Genomic DNA, 23066 nt, shown 5'->3' with positions numbered 1-23066 from the left:
GAAGAGTGCACTCTTTGAAAGAGTGCTTTTTAATGGAAAACTGTTGCATTAAAAAGTGGCTTTGTGTTTTTATAGACCACACAATTCTAAGCCAAATGACACAGTTTCAAAATAGCTATTGGTGGATAGAACACACAGGTAAGTACTTGAGAGCCTGGTGGCAGAAGTTGGAAGTATTTGTAAGAAGAAAGCACAGCATGAGCCAGATCTAGAGTTTCCTGTTTGATCATTTTTTACAATATCTTAGAATAGATTTGCAGTTACCCTGCCAGATGTGTACTTCGTCTTTAATTAGACACATTCAAATATATCAGTTAAAGAGCTTTTGGTTCAGTATCTGATATTCGGAGCATTTATTCTGATATTGCCTTTTACTGCCTCCCAAATCTATACTTGTATTGGTACTGTATACAGTAAAGGTGAATGCATTTTAAAGTGTAATGAATGATACCTGGTTCTGATTGAAATGGAGTAAGTCTTCCACAGCCTGTCTCTCCACTGATTACAACGAAGAACTCTGGAAATAATGCAAAATGCAGCTGAGGATTCTGAAAAGTAAACAACAGCAGGAAGATTGGGTAGGGAAGTCAAAATTTGAAAACCTACTGGACTGGCAGTGAATTTACTGTTTGTATCATCTTTTCTTTCTTAATCTCCTGGCTTTTACCTTTGGAGGGCTGAGTCCCAGGACTGCTCATTGAACACCAATGGCAGAAAAGCCCAACAGAAACCCCCTCCTTCTAGTCAGAAGATTCAGAATAGGGACCCTTGTGAGCCAGAAGATATGGGAGGAGTTCCCCATCCTTTTTTTCCTTTTTCTCCTTGCCCTGCCTTGAGGCCAGCCCAGTTAAAAACCTGCAGTGCTGCAGTGGTGATGGCAGTAGTATAGCACTATGGATGCTGAGATACAGCCCTCTTTCTGTACAAAGGAAATAGAAAAGGGATCCCTGGGGTCTAGAGAGTGTGGGAGGGAATCAGTTATTTTTTCCTCTGTAGTTTCCCTTGCTGGTATGCTGCAAGGACAGTCCCAATTATGTGGAACTGAAAAACAGTGTAAGGGATTAAATTCTAAGAGAAAATCCTGGTTTTATGCATAGCAGATTTGGAAAAGAGGACCCTAGGGGCCAGAGGGTGTCAGGGAAGTGGTGGAGAAGAAAGCTGAAAAAGGGGACCTCTTGTTTCTGTGTATAAGCTGAAACAAGTCCTGAGCTCACCCCTAAGCAGCACATGCACAATTCAGACCCAGAGGGGCACAGCAAATGTTTTGAGTACAGAACTGTGACATAAGGTACCACGCAGTCCCAGACTATCTCCTGAGTAATCTGAATAACATAGCTATTGAAAATTGCTATATAACAAGATGGCTGACTAGATGCAGACAGGAAGAACTTCTCCCACTGAGAAACCAGACCATCGGGAAGAACTGCATACTCCAAACATCTTCAGAAAGAAGGTATTGAGAGTAGACAGAAGAAGGATACAGACCCCGGGCTGAAGTGAGGGAGGAAACCCTGCATGGAGTTGCTGAGCACCAGGACTTATTCCTGACCCTGAGCAGCTCCTGGGGAAGGGGCGAGTGAAATAGGCTTGGAGTGGCCCACTCTCGTTACAGACCTCTGGTATCCTCACTGCAGGAGACCCCATAACCCCTATGAATATTTGAGCTGGCAGAGACAGAACTCCAGCTTGCATGGATCCCCAGGGGTCTGGCGTGGGAATGGCTGCAGTGGAGCATAGTCATGGGTGCTCATCCTTCAAGGCCCACCGTACTCCTCTAGGTGGCTTTAGCCTTTTTGGCTGCCAGACCTGGACAGAGCATATCTTGCTCATGGGAAGGGGCCTGTCTGATCTGAGTGTCCCCCTATTTGCTGGCCTATCCCAGGGTCCCTGCCTGGCCACACCTGCTTGCAGCATGGCCTTGGCTGCCCAGCTGAGGCACTTGCCAGCAGCTACTGCCATAGCTCTTTTGTTAGAAGATCCATCCTCATAGAGAGCTTCCGTAGGAGGGCCCCTGCTGGCATGCCTCCACCCACAGCCCTCCCCTGCCAGCATGCACTTGCTCACAGCCTCCCCTCATTGCTTCACTGGCATGAACTTGCCTGCAGCCTTCCCCTGCTGCTTCTCTGGTGGGTGTAACTGATTACAACTAAAAACTCTGGAAATAATGCAAAATGCAACTGAGGATTCTGAAAAGCAACAGCAGGCAGATTGGGTAGGGAACTCAAAATTTGAAGACCAACAGGTATGGCTGAATTTACTGTTTGTATCATCTTTCTTAATCTCCTGGCTTTTACCTTTGTTGGGTTGAGTCACAGGATTGCTCAGTGAACACCATGTGTACATGCCCTGTGCATGCTAACCTCACTACCATGCTGCCACTGGTGCACACATGTGCAGGGACCCCTGCTGCCTTGCTGAAGCCCTTTTGCTGGCAGACCGCATTGGAGTGTTACTAGCAGACTGGGAACACCTCGGCCCCTTCAGCACAGCAGGAGCTTAACCTCAAGGGGCCAGAGAAAAAAGGCTATGGGCCTGGTCCCAGGCCCCCAGGGTTAGAGCACACAGCCTAGGAGTGCTAAGCTGAGCCTTGGCCCCCTGCAATCATCTAGACATGAAGCCAATCAATTTATACCCAGCTTATACCACTATCAAACCCTCAAGGGCATCAAAGAATATAAAAAGCAAAAAGCCATATCCGAAGGACAGCAACTTTAAAGATTAAAGAAACATCATCTCACACAGATGAAAAAGAACCAGTGCAAAACTCTGGCAATTCAAAAAGCCAGAGAGTGTCATCTTACCTCCAAATGACCACATGAGCTCGACAGCAAGGGTTCTTGATTGAAATCACTGAAATGATGGCGTAGAATACAGAATCTGGATGGCAAATAAGGTCATCAAGATTTAGGAGAAAGTTGAAACTGAATCCAGGGACTCTAAGGATTCCAATAAAATGATACAGGAGCTGAAAGATGAAATAGCCATTTTAAGAAAGAAACTGTTCTTCTAGAGCTGAAAATCTACAAGAATTTCATAATACAGTCAGAAGTATTAAAGCAGAATAGACCAGTCTGAGGAAGGAATCTCAGAGCTTGAAGACCAGTTCTTTGAATCAACGCAGTTGGACAAAATAAAGAAAAAAATTAAAAATGAACAAAACCTCTGGGAAATAAGGGATTATGTGAAGAGACCAAACCTACAACTCATTTGCATTCGAGAAAGACAGGGAGAGAGAGCAAGCAACTTGGAAAACATTTTTGTAGATATTATCCAGGAAAATTTCCCCAACCTCACTAGAAAGGTCAACATGGAAATTTGGTAAATTCACAGAACCTCAGCAATATACTACAAGATGTCCATCTTGAAGATAGATAGTCATCAGATTCTCCAAAGTCAATGTGAAAGAAAAAATATTAAAGGCAGATCGGAGAGTAGGGGCAGGTCATATACAAAGAGAATCTCATTAGGCTAACAGCAGACCTTTCAGCAGAAATCTTACAAGCCAGAAGAGATTGGGGGGCTTATATTCAGCAGCCTTAAAGAAAAGAAATTTCAACCAAGAATTCCATTTCCAGCCAAACTAAACTTCATAAACAAAGGAGAAATAAAATTTTCTTCAGACAAGCAAACACTAAGGGAATTCATTACCACCTTACAAGACATGCTTAAGCGAGTGCTAAAAATGGAAATGAAAGACTGTTATCTGCCACTATAAAAACACACTTAAGTACATAGCCCACTGACACTATAAAGCAATTATATAATCAAGTCGACATAACCTGCTAACAACATGCTGACAGGATCAAATCTTAACATCAATATTAACCTTGAACATTTTAAACAGGGCCAGGTGTTGTGGCTCATGCCTGTAATCCCAGCACTTTGGGAGGCTGAGGTGGGTGGATCACCTGAGGTCAGGAGTTCGAGACCAGCCAGACCAGCATGATGAAACCCCGTCTCTACCAAAAATACAAAAAAATAGCCAGGCATAGTGGCACATGCCTGTAATCCCAGCTACTCAGGAGGCTAAGGCAGGAGAATTACTTGAACCTGGGAGGTAGAGGTTGCAGTGAGCTGAGATAGCACCACTGCACTCCAGACTGGGCGACAGAGCAAGGCCCCCTCTCAAAAAACAAAACCTTGAACATAAACAGGATAAATGCCCACTTTGAAGGCACAGAGTGACAAGTTGCATAAAGAAGACCACCCAACTGTATGCTGCCTTCAAGAGACCATCTTAAATGCAGACCCACTCATAGGCTCAAAAGTAAAGGGATGGAGAAAGATCTATCAAGCAAACAGAGCAAGAGTTGCTATTCTTATTTAGAAAAAATAGACTTTAAGCCATCAATGGTCAAAAAGGACAAAGAACCCAGGGGCGGTGGCTCACACTGGTTAATCCCAGCACTTTGGGAGGCTAAGGCGGGCAGATCACCTGAGGTCAGAAGTTCAAGACCAGCCTGGCCAACATGGTGAAACTCTGTCTCTACTAAGAATGCAAAAAATTAGCCAGGTGTGCTGGTGTACAGTTGTATTCCCAGCTACTTGGGAGGCTGAGGCATGATAATCACTTGAACCTGGGAGCTGGAGGTTGTAGTGAGCTGAGATTATGCCACTGCACTCCAGCTGGGTGGCATAGAGTGAGACTCCATCTCAAAAAAATAAAAATAAAAAGGACAAAGAAGGACATTACATAATGATAAATGGTTCAACTAAATAGTCTTTAACTATCTTAAATATATTTGCACCCAACACTGGTGTGCTTAGATCAATAAAACAAGTTTGTAAGAGACCTATGAAGAGACTTAGATAACCACACAATAATAATGGGAGACTTCAACATGTCACTAATGGTGTTAGATCATCGAGGCAGGAAAGAAACAGATACTAGGGACCTAAACTTGACACTTAACCACATGGATCTAACAGATATCTATACGATATGCCACCCAACAACAACAGAATATACATTCTTCTCACCTGCACATGGCACATACTCTAACATTGACCACACATTTGGCCATAAAGCAGTTCTCAACAAATTGAAAACAAACACAAAACCCTACCAACCAGTCTTTCAGACCTCAGTGCAATGAAAATAGAAATCAATACAAAGAAGATCTCTCCAAACTGTACAATTACTTGGAAATTAACCTGTCCCTGAATGACTTTTGTGTAGAGTGAAATTAAGGTACAAATCAATAAGTTATTTGAAATTAATGGAAACAGATACAACTCACCTGAATCTTTGGGATGCAGCTAAAGCAGTGGTAAGAGGAAAGTTTATAGTGCTAAATGCTTACATCAAGTTAGAACTCAGATTAACAACCCAGCATCACACCTAGAGGAACTAGAAAAACAAGACTGAGCCAACCCTAAAGCTAGCAAAAGAAAATAAATAACAAAAATCCGAGCTGAACTGAACAAAAATGACAGGTGAAAATTCATATAAAAGATTGATGAAACCAAAAGTTGGTTCTTTGAAAGAATGCATAAGATTGAGAGACTATTAGCTAGACCAATAAGGAAAAAAGATCCTAATAAACACAGTTAGAGATGACAAAGATGACATTATCACCAACCCCACAGAAATGCAGAAAACAAAACCCTCAGAGACTATTACGAATACCTCTATGCACACCACCTAGAAAACCTAGAGAAAATAGATAAATTCCTGGAAATGTAAAACCTCCCAAGATTGAACCAGGAAGAAATGGAATACTTGAACAGATCAATAATGAGTTCTGAAATTGAATCAGTAATAAAAAACCTACCAGCCAGTAAAAGCCCTGGACCAGAGGGATTTACAGCTGAATTTTATCAGATGTATAAAGAAAAGCTGGTATCAATCCTATTGGAATTGGAATATTCTAGAAAATATTGAGTAAGAGGGACTACTCTCTGACTCATTATGAGGCCAGATCATTTTAATACCAAAACATGGCAGACACAATAAAAGATGAAAACTTCAGGCTAATATCCCTGATGAACATAGACACAAAAATCCTTAACAAAACACTAGCAAATTGAATTCAGCAGCACATCAAAAAGCTAATCCACCACAATCAAATAGGCCTTATTCCTGGGATGCAAGGTTGATTCAACATATGGAAATCTGTGTGATTTATCACGTAAACAAAACTGAAAACCACATGTTGTTCTCAATAGACACAGAAAAGGCTTTCAAGGAAATTCAACATTCCTTCATGTAAAAAACCCTCAACAAAGTAGGCACTGAAGGAATAAACCTCAAAATAATAAGAGCCATTTATGACAGACCCACAGCGAACATTATAACGAATGGGCAAAACCTGGAATCATTTTCCTTGAGAACCAGAACAAGACAAGGATGCCCTATCTCACCACTCCTATTCAGCATAGTACTGGATGTCCTAGCCAGAGTAATCATGCAAGAGAAAGAAGTAAAAGTCATCCAAATAGAAAGAGAGGAAGTCAAACCATATCTACCTACAGATGATATAATTCTATATCTAGAAAACCCCATACTCCCTCTCCAGAGGCTTCTAGAATTGATAAACAACTTCAGCAGTTTTAGGATACAAAATCAATGTACAAGTATCAGTAGCATTTCTATACATCAATAACGTTGAAGCTGAGAGCCAAATCAAGAATGCAATCCCATTCACAAAAGCCACAAAAATAATAAAATATCTAGGAATACAGCTATACAGGGAAGTGAAATATCTGTGCAATGAGAATAACCACACACTGCTAAAGGAAGTTGAAGAGAACACAAACAAATGGAAAAACATTCCATGTTCATGGATAGGAATAATAAATATTGTTTAAATGGCCATACTGTCCAATTCAGTTTACAGATTCAATGCTATTTCTGTCCAACTACCTACATCATTTTTCACAGAATTAGAAAAAACTATTCTAAAATTCATATGCAACCAAAAAAGAGAATGCATAGCCAAAACAATCCTAAGCTAAAAGAAAGCCAGAGGCATCACCCTACCAACTTCAAACTATATTACATGGCTACAATAACCAAAACAGCATGATACTGGTACAAAGACAGACATATAGAGGAGTGGAACAGGTTAGAGAACCCAGAAATAAAGCTGCACACCGACAACCATCTGATCTTTGACAAAGTCGACAATAACAAGCAATGGGGAAAGGATTCCCTATTTAATAAATGGTGTTTGAAGAGCTGGTTAGCCATATACAAAAGTTTGCAACTGGACCCCTTCCTTTCTTCATATACAAAAATCAACTCAAGATGGAACAAAGACTTAAACATAAAACCTAAAACTGTAAAAAGCCTAGAAGGAAGCCTAGGAAATACCATTCTAGGTATAGGCCATGGCAGAGATTCCATGATGAAGACTCCAAAAGCAATTGCAACAAAAACAAAAATTGAGAAATAGGATCTAGTTAAACTAAAGAGCTTCTACATAGCAAATGAAACTAGTGTGAGTAAACAGACAACCTTCAAAATGGGAGAAAATATTTGCAAACTATGCATCCAACAAAGGTCTAATATCCAGGTTCTGTAAGGAACTTAAATCAACAAGCAAAAAACAAACAGCCCCAGTAAAAAATGGGCAAAGGACATGAACACTTTGCAAAAGAAGACACACACAGCCAACAAGAATATGAAAAAATGCTCAACATCATTAATCATTAAAGAAATGCAGATCAAAACCATGATGAGATAGCATCTCACACCAGTCAGAATGGCAGTTATTGAAAAGTCAAAAACAAAAAACACAAAAAACAGATGCTAGAGAGGCTGTGGAGAAAAAGAAACACATACAGTGCTGGTGGTGGTAACATAAATTAGTTCAACCACTGTGGAAAGCATTGTGATTTCTCAAAGAATGTAAAACAGAACTACCATTCGATCCAGCAGTCCCCTTACTGGGTATATACCCAAAGAAATATAATTCGTTCTACCATAAAGACACATGCAAACATATGTTCATCACAGCACTGTTGACATAGCAAAGACATGGAATCAACCTAGATGTTCATCAATGGTGGACTGGATAAAGAAAATGTAGTACATATACACCATGGAATACTACACAGCTATAAAAAAAATCAGATCATGTCCTTTGCAGCAACATGGATGCTGCTAGTAACATTATCCTATGTGAATTAATGCAAGAACAGAAAGTCAGATACTTCATGTTCTAACTTGTAAGTAAGAGCTAAACACTGAGTACTCATGGATGCAAAGAGGAACAGTAGACATGGCTTATTTGAGGGTGGAGGTTGGGAGGAGGGTGAGGATCAAAAAACTACCTATCAGGTACTATGCTCTTTACCTGGGAGATGAAATAATTTGTACACCAAACTCCAGTGATGTGCAGTTTACCCATGTAACAAACCTGCACTTTTAAGAAAACATTTTTAACAGGACCCAATGAAAACATAATATCCAACATGTTCAGAATATAATGCAAAGGCACTTAACATATAGAGAATCAGGGAAATCTGACAAGTTGCTAAGGGAAAAGATAACAGGTGCTCGCTACAAGATGACCCAGATGGTGGATTTATCACACAAAAACTTTAAATTGGCTTTGGTAACTGTGATCCAAGAGATAAAGGTGAAAACACTTGCAATGAATGGAAAGATAGAAGTTCTCAACAGAAAAACACGTACTTGAATAAAGGACCGAAATGGAAAATGAATTGATTTAATGGCAGAGAGATGAAAAAAGTGAGTGAACTTAAGACAGATAAATATAAATAATTCAAACAATAGAAATTACCTAGAATAAGAGGAAAAATGGAAAAAAATGAACTAGCTCTTAGGGACTTGTAGGACAATATTTGAGTTTCTAACATTTGTGTCAGCATAATGCCAGAAGAGGAAAAACAAATATCTGAAGAAAAAATATTTAAAGATACAAGGCCTGAAAACTCTCCAAACTTGGTGAAAGACATAAACTTACAGATTCAAGAAACTTAGCAAACTTCAAATGGTATTATTTCAAAGAAAGCCATGCCCAGATAATATTATAATCAAATTGCTGACAATGAAATTGTTGGGCCTGTCAGGAGCTTGTAGTCACCAGTCTGCTCTAACAGGTAAAAAATGGGACAAATTGAAAAATCAGCTGTTCTTCCTGGACCTAAAGAGAAGTGAGGTCATAGGACAAACCACTACCCCCAAAACTAGAGAGGCAGGTGGATACAGCTAACCATAATTTACTTGAGTGATAACCAATTAACAAAGTCTTCCATGGGAAACATTGCTTGTATAGGAAAACCTGCATTATAGTTGACAAATTGCTAGAGATTCACTGTGGACAAATCTTAGATTTTAAAAACTCCAGGAGGACCTAGTCAGCAGAAGTGGGTGGAGGGGTCTTCCACTCATGAATTTCACCTCTTGCTGCTCTACCAGGGTTTCACAGTGAATATTTGAGAAAAATTCCCTTTGCTTCTGGCACAAGGAAGGGAAAAGGAGCCGTTTTGAAGTATGCCAGAGTACTCTGTTTTGTTTTGTTTTTAAACGAGGTCTGCTTCAGAAAAAAATTAGTTAAAACACAGTGTAAGTGGCCTGGGGTAAGCAAAACACCCAATTCTAGTTCTCTCTAGCCTTTTATTTGAGAAAAGGGGAATATTAAACTCCTGTACCCTCTAGCCATTCTGTTCCAACTAAGAGAGAAGATAATTGAGAAGCACTTGTGAAGTTCACAGTCCAGAGGCACAGCCTCACTAAAGATTGAGACCTAATCATAATACTGTAGAGTGTTTCCCCTCCTCCTACACCTTACCACTTTATTACTGACAATGTATTTATATCCGTTAACCAGTGTGTCATGTCTGGCTATCAAGAAAGAAATGAGAAGATACAGTAAAAGGGGGAAAAATGGGCTGAAGGAAGAGACAGAGCAAACATCAGAATCAAACTCAGATATGTCAGGGGTTCTGGAATCATCAGATTAGGAACTGAAAACAACTATGAATAATAAGCTAAGGGCTCTAATGGATAAAATAGCTTGCAAGGACAGATGGGTAATGTTAAGCAGAGAGATGATAATTCTAAGAATCTGTAAAAGAAATGCTAGAGATCAAAAACACTATGCCAGAAATGAAGAATATGGGGCTGGGTGTAGCAGTTCATCCCTGTAATCCCAATGCTATGGGAGGCTGAGGCAGGAGAATCACTTGAGACTAGGAGTTTGAGACCATCCTGGGCAACATACCAAGATTGCATCTCTACAAAAAGTTTTAAAAATAGCTGGACATAGGTGGTGCATGCCTGTAGTCCCATCTACTTGGGAGGCTGAGGTGGGAGGATCCCTTGAGCTCAGGATTTGGAGTCTGCTGTGAGCTGTGATCACACCCCTGTCCTCTAGCCTGGGTGACAGAGCAAGACTCCAACTCAAAAAAAAAAAAAAAAAAAAAAGGTCTTTGATGGGCTTTAATAGACTGGACATGGCTGAACAAAGAATGTCCAAGCTTGAGGATGTTTTTAAAAGAATCCTCCAAAACTGAAAAGCAAAGTGAAAAAATACTGGAGTAAACAAACCATAACAGAATATCAGAACCATGGGAGCAACTACAAAGGTGTAACATACACATAAAAGAAATACCAGGAAGAGAGAAAGGAAAAGAAGAAATATTTGAAGCAATAATGACTGGGCATTTCCCAGCCAAACCACAGATCCTACAATTTCCTAGTTGACAAAGCAGAATAAATGGGAGAATAGCTATGTGAAGGCATGTCATTTTTAAACTACAGAAAAATCAAAGGTAAAAATCCTGAAAGAAGCCAGATTATAATAAATAATATTATATATTATCTATATAATAGCAAAGATAAGAATAACTTTTTCTCAGGAACAGTGCTAGCAAGAAGAGAGTGGAGTGAAATATTTAAAGTGTTGAGAGAATGAAGCCCTACAAATCTAGGATTTTGTACCCTGTTAAATTTTAACTTCAGAAGAGAAGGATAAATAGAAATTTGCTTAAACAAAGGAAATTTGTTGCCAGTAGACTTGCCATGCAAGAAATGTAAAAAATGATATAAGTAAGAAACTCAGATCTACATAAGAAAACATTGGAGAGAAATAAATGAAGGTAAAATAAAACTTTCATTTTTTAATTAATCATTGATCTGAGACAACAGGTTATTGAAAATAGTAGCAATAATGCCTTTGATTATGTGTGCTTGTCTATATATATACTTGTCTATACTTAAGCACATACATACCTGGTTTGTTTATAGTTCATTTCCCCCCAGTCTCCTTGCTTTTCAGTTTTGCAGGTTTCTGTTACATACATATATCCTCAAGCTCAGAGATTCTTTCTGGTGTGTACATGTGCTTGTATGTGCATGTGTGTGTGTATATGTGTATGCTTATTTATATGTGAAATGTATGACAGAAATTATACAAGGGATGGAAGGAAGGAATTAGCATTATTTTGCTATTATAAGATATTCATACTACTCATGAAATGATCTAGTGGCACTTGAAAGTGGACCTGAATTAGTTGTAAATATATATTGCAAACTCTAGGGCCAGCACAAAGAAAAAGTAATGAAAGCAGTATAACCAATGTGGTGAGAAAGGAGTGAAGATAAAATCACGTAAAATGCTCAACTAAATCCACACAAGGCAGAAAAAGGGTGAATGACAAAAATAAGAACAAAGAAATAGAAAACAGTAAGTACGGTAGACTTTGATCTAATTATCAGTAATCACTTCGAAGGTCAGTGGTCTAAATGTATCAATTAAAAGGCAGATTGCAGGAGTGCCTAAAAAGACAAGACCCAACTTTACTGCTGTCTATATGAAACTCTTTAAATATAAATACACATGGATTAAAAGCATGGGAAAGATATGCCATGCTAACATTAATCAGAAGAAAATAGGATTAGCTATATTAATTTCAAACAGCAGATTTCAGAGCAAGTAATCAGGGATAAAGAGACATGTGTTCTATAATGGTAAAAGTGTTAGTTCTCCAATTTACCTTATGTGCCTAATAACACAGTGACCAAATTCTCAATGCAAATACTGGTAGAACTGTGAGGAAAAAATAGATGAATCACTATTATAGTTGGAGACTTCATTACCCTTCTATCAGAAATGGCCAGATTTAGCAGGCAGAAAATCAGTAAAGACATTGTTGAACTCAGCAACACCATTACTCAACTGGATATAATTGACATCTGTAGACTACTTCATCCAACAACAGAATACACATTCTTCCCTAGCTCAGATAGAAGATAGAACATAGAACACATTCTGAACCATGAAACCTTAACAATTTAAAAAGAATACAATCATATAATAACTGTCCTTAGGCCACAGTGGAATTAAACAAAATCAACAGCAGAAGGATAGCTGGATAATTCCAAAATGCTTGCAGGTTGAACAACACACTTCTAAATAACATGAGTCAAAAAATCTCAATAGAAATAGCAAAAAATTTAGAGCTAAATGAAAGTGAAAAATGAAAATTTGTGGGATTCACTGAAAGCAGTGCTTTTAAATTTATAGTATTTGATGTATTTAGTAACAGAAGGAGAAAGTGCTAGAGTCAGTCTTCTAGGCTTTGACCTTAGGAGACAAGAAAAGAGGGAATTAAATCCAAGGTAGGCAGAAGATAAGAAATAGTAAATATTGGAGTGGAAATGAAATTGGAAACAGGAAATTGATAGAGGAAATCTACAAAACAAAAAACTGATTATTTGAAAAGGTTAAGTAAGCAGAGCTTTAGTCAGGCTAAGAAAAAAAAAAGAGACCACATAAATTATGAATATCAGATATGAAAGAGGTGACAGCACTACAGATTCCATGGACATTAAAAATGACAAAGGAATACTAGGAATAACTCTATCCCTACAAGTTTGATAACCTAGATGAAATGGACCAATTCTCTGAAAGATACAATATATCATAACCTTCCAAAACTGAAAGCACCAGGTTCAGATGGGTTTACAAGTGAATTCTACCAAGGATTTAAGAGAGAAACTGTACCAATTGTTTAGAATTTCCTTTAGAAGGTGGAGGCAGAGGGAATGCTTTCTAACTCATTTTATGAAGCCAGTATTAATACCAAAGCCAGACAAATACTTTACAAGAAAACCATAGACCAGTATCTCTCAGGTACATAGATGTAGAAATCATCAATACAATATTATAAAATTGAATTCAACACTAAAGACTTATATACCATTATGAAGTGGGATTTGTCCCAAGTATGCAAGACTGATTCAGCTTTTTAAAATTGATATTATCACATCAACAGACTAAATAATCACATCATATCAATAGAAGTTCGAGACCAGCCTGGGCAACAGAGCAGTACCCTGTCTCTTTAAAAAATAGTAAAATAAAAAGAATGACTAAAAAGTGACAGTAATCAAGACAGTGTGGTGAAAGAATAGACATGTGTAGATCAGTGAGACAGAGAGCCCAAAAATGGACTTTGTAAGATGCTTAGCAGCATTTCTGGCCTGTATTCACTAGGTGCCAGTAGCAAAACTTCTGCTGGTTGTGACTAGCAAATATGTCTAGTAGGTGACAGTTGTCCCTAGGTAAGAGGGTTCAGAGGGCCATATCTGAGAACCACTGCCCTAATCCCCACCTTGAAGTCCCTGCATATAACCGGTTGGGTCGTCTGTTCCTTTATATAAATATGGGCTGATATTTGTCCTGCTTATATTCCGAAGGTGGCCCTAAGCATCAAATGAGATAATGACTTGGAAGTGCTTTGACAAAAACGCCAAACAGATTTTATTATTTTATGTGGTTAGGAATAAGAAAATGCTGCAATAAAAAATTTTTAAAGGATGTCCAGAGGTGAAGGGAAGTAACTAGGATGGTCACAGCAGAAGAAAAAGCATTTTGAATAGAGATTGAGAAGACTGATATTTAAGGGAAGATGTAAAATGGCTGTTCAAAAAGGATCTTGTTGGATGGCATTACTTTGGCATCACCCAAATCCAGGTTCTGGCCTTCCATTTTTCTGTTCTGTAAAGTTGATTTTTTCCTTTTCAGTTCTTGTTGAGTTGATTGGGGATAGAGCTGATTATTTCCATTAAGCCAACCTAAAATAGGCTTGAGAAAGGACCAGAATGCTTTTTGTAAAATAAGGAGAAGTACCAAGTGAATTGAAGTGCCCAGTTTAGCTGGTTAGTGTTTTGGGGTTTTTTGTTCTGTCTCCTTACAGAAGAAGGATCTGACACCTTTATGGAAAGTCATTTGGTGAACTTGTAATCAGAACAAAGCAGTTATTCGCATTCCTAGTACAGTGTAGTTGGTGACTGATAAATGTTTATGTTCTTTTGGTTTCTTTCCAATGTACAGAGAGATCTACCAAATCAAGCAGAACTTTCCACTGGTTTGTCAGGGCACTCTTTACCCTGTCTCTGCTAGAAACACTTTAACAAGTCTTTGAGTTTTTTTTTTTTTTCCCTGCCATAGATTTTATCAGACTAATTGGCCTTCTAATAATACTCTTTGTCAAACTAATAATAAATGACAAGTTAGGTTATATCATATTCCGTTTATGCCTTTCTGAGGGAATATACTTATTGCATTCACTTACGATAACTTTGGTGTTTGGAAACCTCCATTCAGGAATTTGTTTATAAACTACCTCTTAAGGAAAGGAACCATGGTGATAGTAGTGTTTTTGTAACAATGACAAATAGCTCTCTTAAACTGATTGTATATAAGAAATAATGAGCAGCAAAAAGTTAGGGGTGCACAGTATTGATGTGAAAACTGTTGATTAAATCCAGAATTTAAGAAGTCATTACAAGTAAGTAATGTGGAACTGATGCCTTGTCTGATAAAAAAGGTTACATGCCTAATAATTAGATTTTAAAACATGAGATATTTGTTAGATGAATAATAATAATAATAAAAACTATTGAAGGAAACCGCTTCCTGTAGAAACTAGGCACCCTTCTGTCCTTTTTTTTTTCAACCACAGTCCTAATTAATTCATATATTCTGCATTTCCATGGTAGCAAGATAGCATCTGTAGATGCTGGTAATTTAGCAGTTGCTAATGGATTATAATAAAAGGTACTATTACAGAAATGTCAGCTATTATACTGGAGACCATAGTTCAGGAGATTTTCTTTTTTCTCTGACTTAATTTCTTTATATTTCTTGACATATTTAAGATGCACATAGTTTTCACCCAATTTTTTTTATTGAATGGATGCAAAAGAGAGATAAATTTGTTACTAAATACCACTAAAAGGATTGTTTGGAAACATTTAATGAATAAGTATAATGTATAATTGCATTCATTAAGCTATACATGTTTTTTGAATGTATTATTTCTGGGAATGAATACCAGAAAGAGTGAATACCAGAAAGACTTTGAGATCTTAGATACATTGTATTTTTATCTCCTTTTTATTTCTCTTTTTCTTTCCTCACTCCTTTTCAACAGACACTAAGTACCTAATCTTTCCAAAATTATACTAGATTCTCCTTATACATTATTTTTATAACTATAGTATGAAGTATGTAATTATCCATTAGCTAAGCACAAATGAGATGCATAAATGTATGCAAGACTGTCTTCCTCTGCCCATTTTATGTCTAGACATTCCTAGACATGGCTGTTCACCGGTGGCCACATTTCTTACAAGAAGACACTGTGGTCAGCTCTTGATTGTTCAGGCGCTGTCTAGCTCTTTCTTTGTGACTTGTTTTTGGGCCGTATTCCTGCTGTTTTTACCTCTCATCAGTGAATGGATGAGAAAAAAAATAAGAGAACTCATATTAAGTTAATTAGTTTGATATTTATCAGCTGTGTCTATGATACCATTTTTGTAGAGTATGTTATTTTTAAATTTATGGGAAAATTTATAATTCTGAGGGTTAAATTTTCTGTGAAATGAAATATTTGTTCACCATGATAAGAATGAACAATTTGCTTTTCTCATTCCCTGGCCATCTTGGCGGCTGTTCTTGGTTCGGGGCCATCTGGCACCTAAGCCATGAATATGATGGTGGCAAAAATGATGGAAAAGTCACTGGAGTTGATCAACTCTAGGCTCCAACTTGTTATGAAAAGTGGAAAGTATGTGCTGGGGTGCAAGCAGATTCTGAAGATGATTAGATAAGAAAAAGCAGAATTGGTCATGCTCACTAACAAGTGCCCAGCTTTGAGGAAATCCCCAGTAGAGTACTATACCATGTTGGCCCAGACTGGTGTTCATCACTACAGTGGTAATAATACTGGACTGGGCACAGCATGTGGAAAATACTACAGACTGTGCACACTGGCTATCATTGATCCAGGTTATTCTGATATCTTTAGAAGTATGCCAGAAGATACTGGTGAAAAGTAAACCAAGCAAAATAATTTTTCTTTAGTAAAACTTGCCAGAGGTTTATCCTTGTAATCCCAGCACTTTAGGATGCTGAGGTGGGAGGATCACTTGAGGCCAGTAGTTGGAGACCACCCTGGGCAACATAGTGAGACCCTGTCTCTATAAAAATAAAACAAAAAATAAATAGCTGTGCATGGTCGTGGTTGCCTGTTGCCCCAGCTACTCAGGAGGCTGAGGCAGGAGGATTTCTTGAGTCTAGGAAGTTGAGGCTGCAGTGAGCCAAGATTGCATCAGTGTGCACCAGCCTGGGTGACAGAGTGAGACCCTTTCTTCAACAAGAAAAAAGGAATAAGCAATTTTCACCGGAAGCAATCTGTCTATGGGATTAAACAGTAAAGAAGAAAGAAGAGAAATAGTAAATAGAAAAATTGGATTTTATGCTGAATATTCTTTGACTAATATAAAGTTTGGGGAGACAGAAGAAATATGCAGTTGTGTGTGCTTTAGTATTTCTGCAGTCCTGAATAGATGTGTAATAAATTAGTAGTTTCTGCAGTCCAGAATAGATGTGTAGTAGTAATACTAATTAGTATTAGTAGAATGATGAAGACAAAAATGAGTAGAAAGCTATATGTTTAGGGAGACGGCAGAATGATATTAGAAATTAACACTAATTGCATAGAATTAGCATGTCTGTGTAAATAAAATGGTTTAAAAGGATTTGGAAACTATTAACCATGTTTACTATGTTTAAATAATATACTCATTTTATTACTAAAGAGTAAAGTTCTTTCAAATAAACATGGTTCTTAGATACAAAATATATTATCAACAACAGCAACAAAGTGAGACCCCATCTCTACCAAAATAAAAAATTAAAAAATTAGCCAGGCGTGGTGGCACGTGACTGTAGTCCTGGCTACTCGGGAGGCTGAGGTGGGAGGATCACTTGAGCCCAGGGGTTCAAGGCTGCAGTGAGCTGTGATTGCACCAGCTGTACTCCAGCCTGAGCACAGCGGAGGACCCTATTGCTTAAAAATAAATAAATAAATAAATAAATAAATAAATAAATAAATAAGAATTTGTATAGTAAACTAGCACTTCTGCTTTCCTCATGCATCCTATACATTAGCTAATTGAATCCTAAAGCCTCTTGGTATCACCCTCGATTTACAGTTTTGTACACCGGGAACCAGATAAGTCATTTTCCCATGGTTACATATGAAATGTAAGTGGCAAGACTGCAACTCGAATATTGTTCGTTATTGAAATTCAAACATGTTCTGTCTATATGCCACATAACATATATGATTTACTTTGAGTTTATTTAAATTAGTTTCCCTAAGAAACTAATTTAGTTTCTTAGTTGTAAAGCTAAGTCTTTAAGATTTTTAAATCTCATAATTTGAGAAAAAAGCTTTTTGTCAACTTTGAGATTTAGCTTTTGATAGTTATGTGGCTCTGATATCTTTTCATGAAGACTTAATTTTCCTTTCATTGACTTGCTTCATTTTAACTTGCAAGCTTAGTTCGTGAAACTGCCTGACGAACCCAAAGCAATCTTCCGCCTCTAATGGACGAACTCATGAGTTTTTCTTATCCATAGGAGTACACTTACCATATTATGCATCATCATAATTATGTGTTTTTATTAATTGTACTTTTTTGTCTCCAGCTACATCACTCAGTTCCTTGTATTTTACATTTTATGTGTAGGCATGGCATTTTATTCTGGTATGTGTGAAACATTTTCGAAATAAACGTTGGATTATTATTGCTTATTTATATCTTAATTCTACCTCTAGAACATAGTGGGACATCTTTTCCTAGTGAATATTTATTAGGCAGAGTCTGAAGGAGCTGATAGTCTTTAATGCTTTATCCCTTTCTTTAAAAGTGCATGTTATTTCTCTGACCAGTCATTGATGTACTACTCAATTTTCCTTTAGCATAGTGATATTTTAGATAAGTAGAACTAGCAGGAATATGTGTGGGTTTGTTTTATGGCTAGCTTTGGGGCCATTTACTGAATGTTCTACTCAGTACAGTTTGTTCTTTCACTCATTGCATTATACATCATGAGATGCAGGCTTGAAGCTTTCTGGCTGACCTCTTTGCCTGGAGAGACTGGTAGGTTCCAGGGACTCAAAGTTAAATTGATAAATATTTAATCTCAAACCTCTACATTTAGTTACTTCGATTAGGATGCTCCGTTTAATATGTGTGTGTTTTCTTAAGTTGCTTTGAATGTGTAAGTTTTCTAAAGCGTTTTGAAAAGTGTGCCAAGTTTAAATACTTTTAGAGGGACTGTTTAGCCACATAAACATGAATATTAGGATTAGACAGTCTTGCCATTTACTGGCTGTGTGACCTTGGGTGTTTTGTCACACTTCTGATGTTATAGCTGGTTGTAAAATGGGGCTAACAATAACTATTTCAACGTGCTTTTGTGAGACTTTGAAATAAAACACTTATGTAAAACCTGCCTCATGGTAGGTATTTAAGAAATTATTGTTTAGCTCCTGGCTCACCTTATCTCCATTGTGGTTGTGTTTTGTAATAAAGTATCACAATAGAATATTTGTATCCTCTGAAAATAATTGGCCTTTTGGGTCACTTCAGGTTGTGGTAGAGAAGTTATAAGGTGTCCAAGCCATATAGAACATTTATAGTCTTAGATGACAGCTAACAATTTTTGTTTGTTTGTTTGCTTGTTTGAGACAGTCTCATTCTGTTGCCCAGGCTGGAGTGCAGTGGTATGATCACAGCTCACTGCAGCCTTGACCTCCTGGGCTCAAGTGATCCTCTTGCCTCAGCCTCCTGAGTAGCTAGGACTACAGGCATGCACTACCATGCCCAGCTAGTTTTTTTTTTTTTTTTTTTCTTGTAAAGATGAGGTTTCACTATGTTGCCCAGGCTGGTCTGGAACTCCTGAGCTCAGGCAATCCTCCTGCCTTGGCTTTCCAAAGTGTTGGGATTATAAGATAGGTGTGAGCCACCATGCCTGGCAACAATAGTTTATAAAAGGGCAGATTTTACAGGGTAGCAGAGAGATTTGAGTAAGTTATTAACATAGCCAGAGTAATCCATAATTATTGTGTACTCTCAGCAATTTATTTTCATGTCGATATTCCTGTTCAGGTAGCCTCCTGTGGACTGGAGTTACCTTCATTTTGCTTTCTGGTCTCAGTTAAATATTGCTGTTCTATCTCTTCATTTTTTAGTATCTAAAATTTAAGCTTTTCAAGATAAGTATAACTTTCTGGTATCAGTATATACAGTATTTGCTGAATGAATTAGAAATAAAAAACTGGGATTGTTTTGCTGCATCATTTAAGGATATCAATATTTAGTTTTTAAATGCTCCTTTTAATCAGTATTATTCAGTTTTAAGAAAAAATAATTTTTCTTTGAAATGATCAATTTTTAGATTGAATTTTTATTTGATAAGATTTGATTTAATTAATTAACCATCAGTTACAGGTTTTTGAAGGATTTCTAGTACTATAATGATTCACTGTGATTTTTGCGGTTGCTTCTCACCACTAACACTTAGTCTTTTATGATAGCCTTGAACAGCATCCTTGATGGAAACAGTAACAGTTTTGATGAAATATTTTGCTCTATTTGTTATGGTGGAAAGTCAATCTACTGAGCTTTTCCTATGAGATGTAGCTTGCTTGTGATGGATCCGATTTTGGTAATTTTAAGAAGGCAGAAGAACACCATGGGACACTTACTTGGAATGAAGTTCCCTTGATTTTAAAAATAATTTCCTTGCACTGTGGGAGTCTGTTAGTCTTTTTCAGAGATTATTGTCATTTTTATTCTTTCCTTCTTTTATCAATAAATAATGACTCCATATTAGGTATTTTTATTTACATTGAAGTACATCAAAATAATGTTTACTATTTATTTTTGAAACTTAGATGTTAAAAAGTTAAGACCACTTTCTTGTGACAAATGGATTAGGGGTATGTGTGTACGTATGTGTGAGTATACATATTAATATATATGTATACACAATACACATAATATAATACATATATTTTAGAGACAGGGCGCTCTCTCTTTGTCACCCAGGCTGGAGTACAGTGGAGCGATTATAGCTCACTGCAGCCTTGAACTTGTGGACTCAAGTGATCATCCTGCCACAGCTGCCTGAGTAGCTGGGATCACAGGTGTGCCCCACCATGCTTGGCTAATTTTAAAAAATGTTTTATACAGACAGGTTCTTACTGTGTTGCCCAGGCTGATCCCAAGCTCCTGGCTTGAATCGATCCTCTCATCTTGGCCTCTGAAAGTGCTGGGATTACAGGCATGAGTCACCATGTCTGGCCATATATTTTATATTTTAAATGATATTTATAATTGGTACTGAAGAATTCTCATACAAAAATATGAGAAAAATAATTTGAAGTTTGATATATTTTGTGTAAGAACTGATGTTTGGTTTTTTTAAAAAGTAAAAAATAGTTAATGAGATTATAGTCAACATTTTTCTGGGGTAAGCTGAATAAAACATGAAGTCAAGTCTTTAACATATTTGGATTTGCACACCTTAATTAGTCCGTCCTCTATGACTTTCTTGTTGGAGTCATTCTTCCGGTTATAAATAGCCCCGGCTTGGTTATCCAAATGAACGTGCATGGCTATTGTCATTTCATTGCTATGGCATTTTGCAATTAGTGTGGTAGTTGCTGGCACACTTCTGGGCAAGAGTTTTGATGCATTGACTTGGAAGTGGAAGAATAAAACTGCTTTCACAGCTGCTGTGTGATTCTGAATAGAGACATAGCAGCTGCTTTTTTTTTTTTTTCTTCAGTGTTTTTTTTTTTTTTACTAATTTAGATGTAGGCATTATGCTTCGATGAATTGTTGGCAGGAATATCTCCTTGTTCCCCTGTCTGTCAAAGGAAAACTAATTTGGATTTCAAGTAAATATTGGGGCATGTTGTTTGTGAAAGTTTCTTTCACTCCTTGTGAAAGAAAGTGGTCCTGTAACTGGTTTTTCTGTCTATCCTTTATCTTCAAAACGGAAATGTCACAAGTTGTGGAATAATCAGTAACTGACAAATAAACTTCACTGGGAGATTTTTAGTTATTGAAATGTATGGAGTTGTCCCATTTCTAAGGATAAAACAAAAAGTTGATTGGAGGCATTAATGAGGGCGTATCTATATAAAATAAGTTGTAAAATAGATACCGGAAAATGGTATTTATAGAATCATTAATGAAGGGGTATCTATGTAAAATAACTTGTAAAGTAGATACTGGATAAATGGTATTTATAGAAGCATTAATGAAGGGGTAGCTATATAAAACAACTTGTAAAATAGATACCAGAAAAATGGTATTTATAGTGGCTAGCTTGCTATTAACTTTTTTGGTCAATGTCACTTAAAATGTGAGCTATAATGGCTCCTTATTCTTCATCACCAAGTTCTCATAAAGATAGATAAAGCAGGATAGTAAATCAGTCTTTCAAAAGGAACACTTTTCTCTAAATTTAGAGCATAATTAATGTTAATGTCGCCCTCGAAGATTTTAGGAAAATTTTCTCCTACAACTTTAATTTGGATGTTTATAGTAAACCCTTTAATTTTTTTTCTAAGAGCTTATTACTTTTCTTTTAAACATGGAAACTCAGTATAATTTTCTTCTAGAAATATGGAAGCTGATACAATGCAGTAAAACTTAGTTTAGCCATTGATTTCTCTGCTGAAAGTACCCCTAAAATATCTTAGAGAGTTGATGTTTTAAGTTACAAATGTCTTCTTCTATTTTTTTCCTGATAGTCCTCAGATATATATGCTTTTTTTTCTGTTTTGCATTATGAGCAAATAATTAGTACTTCTTTACATCAGTATCCATGTTCACAAGTGATGGATCTTTTGAGGTTTTGGGATATTTTTTTCCCCTGAAGCTACAAAAATAAGAAAGTAAGAAATTTAGTTTTTTTCATGAATAATAATCTTGATTTCTGCTAAGGGGACTATCCTCTACCATCAGCTAGGGCAGATTAAATTGAAGATTGCAGGATTTCTCATTATAAAACTGTGGCCTCACAGGACCACCTATCTTATCTCTTAAAAACTTAATAAGCTTATTTTTGGTATGTATTTTTTAACACATCAATTTTTAACAATTGACTTTTGTCTGTAATAAGAAGTAGGGGTTCAATTTTATTTTTTTACACATGGATACCCAGTTGTCTCACCACCATTTATTAAAAGGTCCATCTTTTCCCCCGATCTACACAGTAGCTGTTCTGTTGTATGTCAAGGGCTGATGTGTGGGTGTGTCTCATTCTGGGTTTTCTGTTCTGTTCTAATGGCCTTTCTTTTTCTGTATATACTGTGTTTATTATAGTAGCATATAATAAATCTTGATATGGGGAAGGAGAAGTCCTCCTTTATTTTTCAAGAGTAGTGACTAATCTTGGCCCATTGTCCTTCCAGCAAGGATCAACTTTTAAATTTCCTTTTTTTTTTTTTTCTGGATTGTCAAATTTGAAAACCCCCACAAACTCATTTGGGTTTTGATGTCAACTGTATTAAATCTGTATGTCAATTTGGAAAGTACAGTCATCTTTTGATGTTCATGGGGGATTGGGTTCACGACCCCACTTGTGTGGACACCAAATTCTGTGGAAGTTCAAGTCCCTTGTATAAAATGGTATAGTATTGGCATATATCCAACACCTATGCTTCAGTGTACCTTAAATCATCTCTAGATTACTTGTAGTACCCAATACAATGTAAAT

At 37.1% G+C, this 23066-nt stretch overlaps 1 protein-coding gene and 1 pseudogene across 1 annotated transcript in view; both read left to right on the top strand.

Annotated features, from left to right (window-relative positions):
* The window catches only part of SLC2A13 (solute carrier family 2 member 13), a 359276-nt gene that overhangs the window by 21780 nt on the left and 314430 nt on the right, over positions 1 to 23066 (top strand). The gene's annotated exons all lie outside the window — the stretch shown is intronic.
* LOC129009618 (large ribosomal subunit protein eL30-like) lies at positions 15971 to 16318 on the top strand (annotated as a pseudogene).

Source organism: Pongo pygmaeus, chromosome 10, assembly GCF_028885625.2.
Source record: "Pongo pygmaeus isolate AG05252 chromosome 10, NHGRI_mPonPyg2-v2.0_pri, whole genome shotgun sequence".
NCBI classification, from domain to species: Eukaryota; Metazoa; Chordata; class Mammalia; order Primates; family Hominidae; genus Pongo; species Pongo pygmaeus.
Note: the sequence above shows the minus strand (reverse complement) of the source record. Positions and strands in the feature narration are given on the sequence as shown.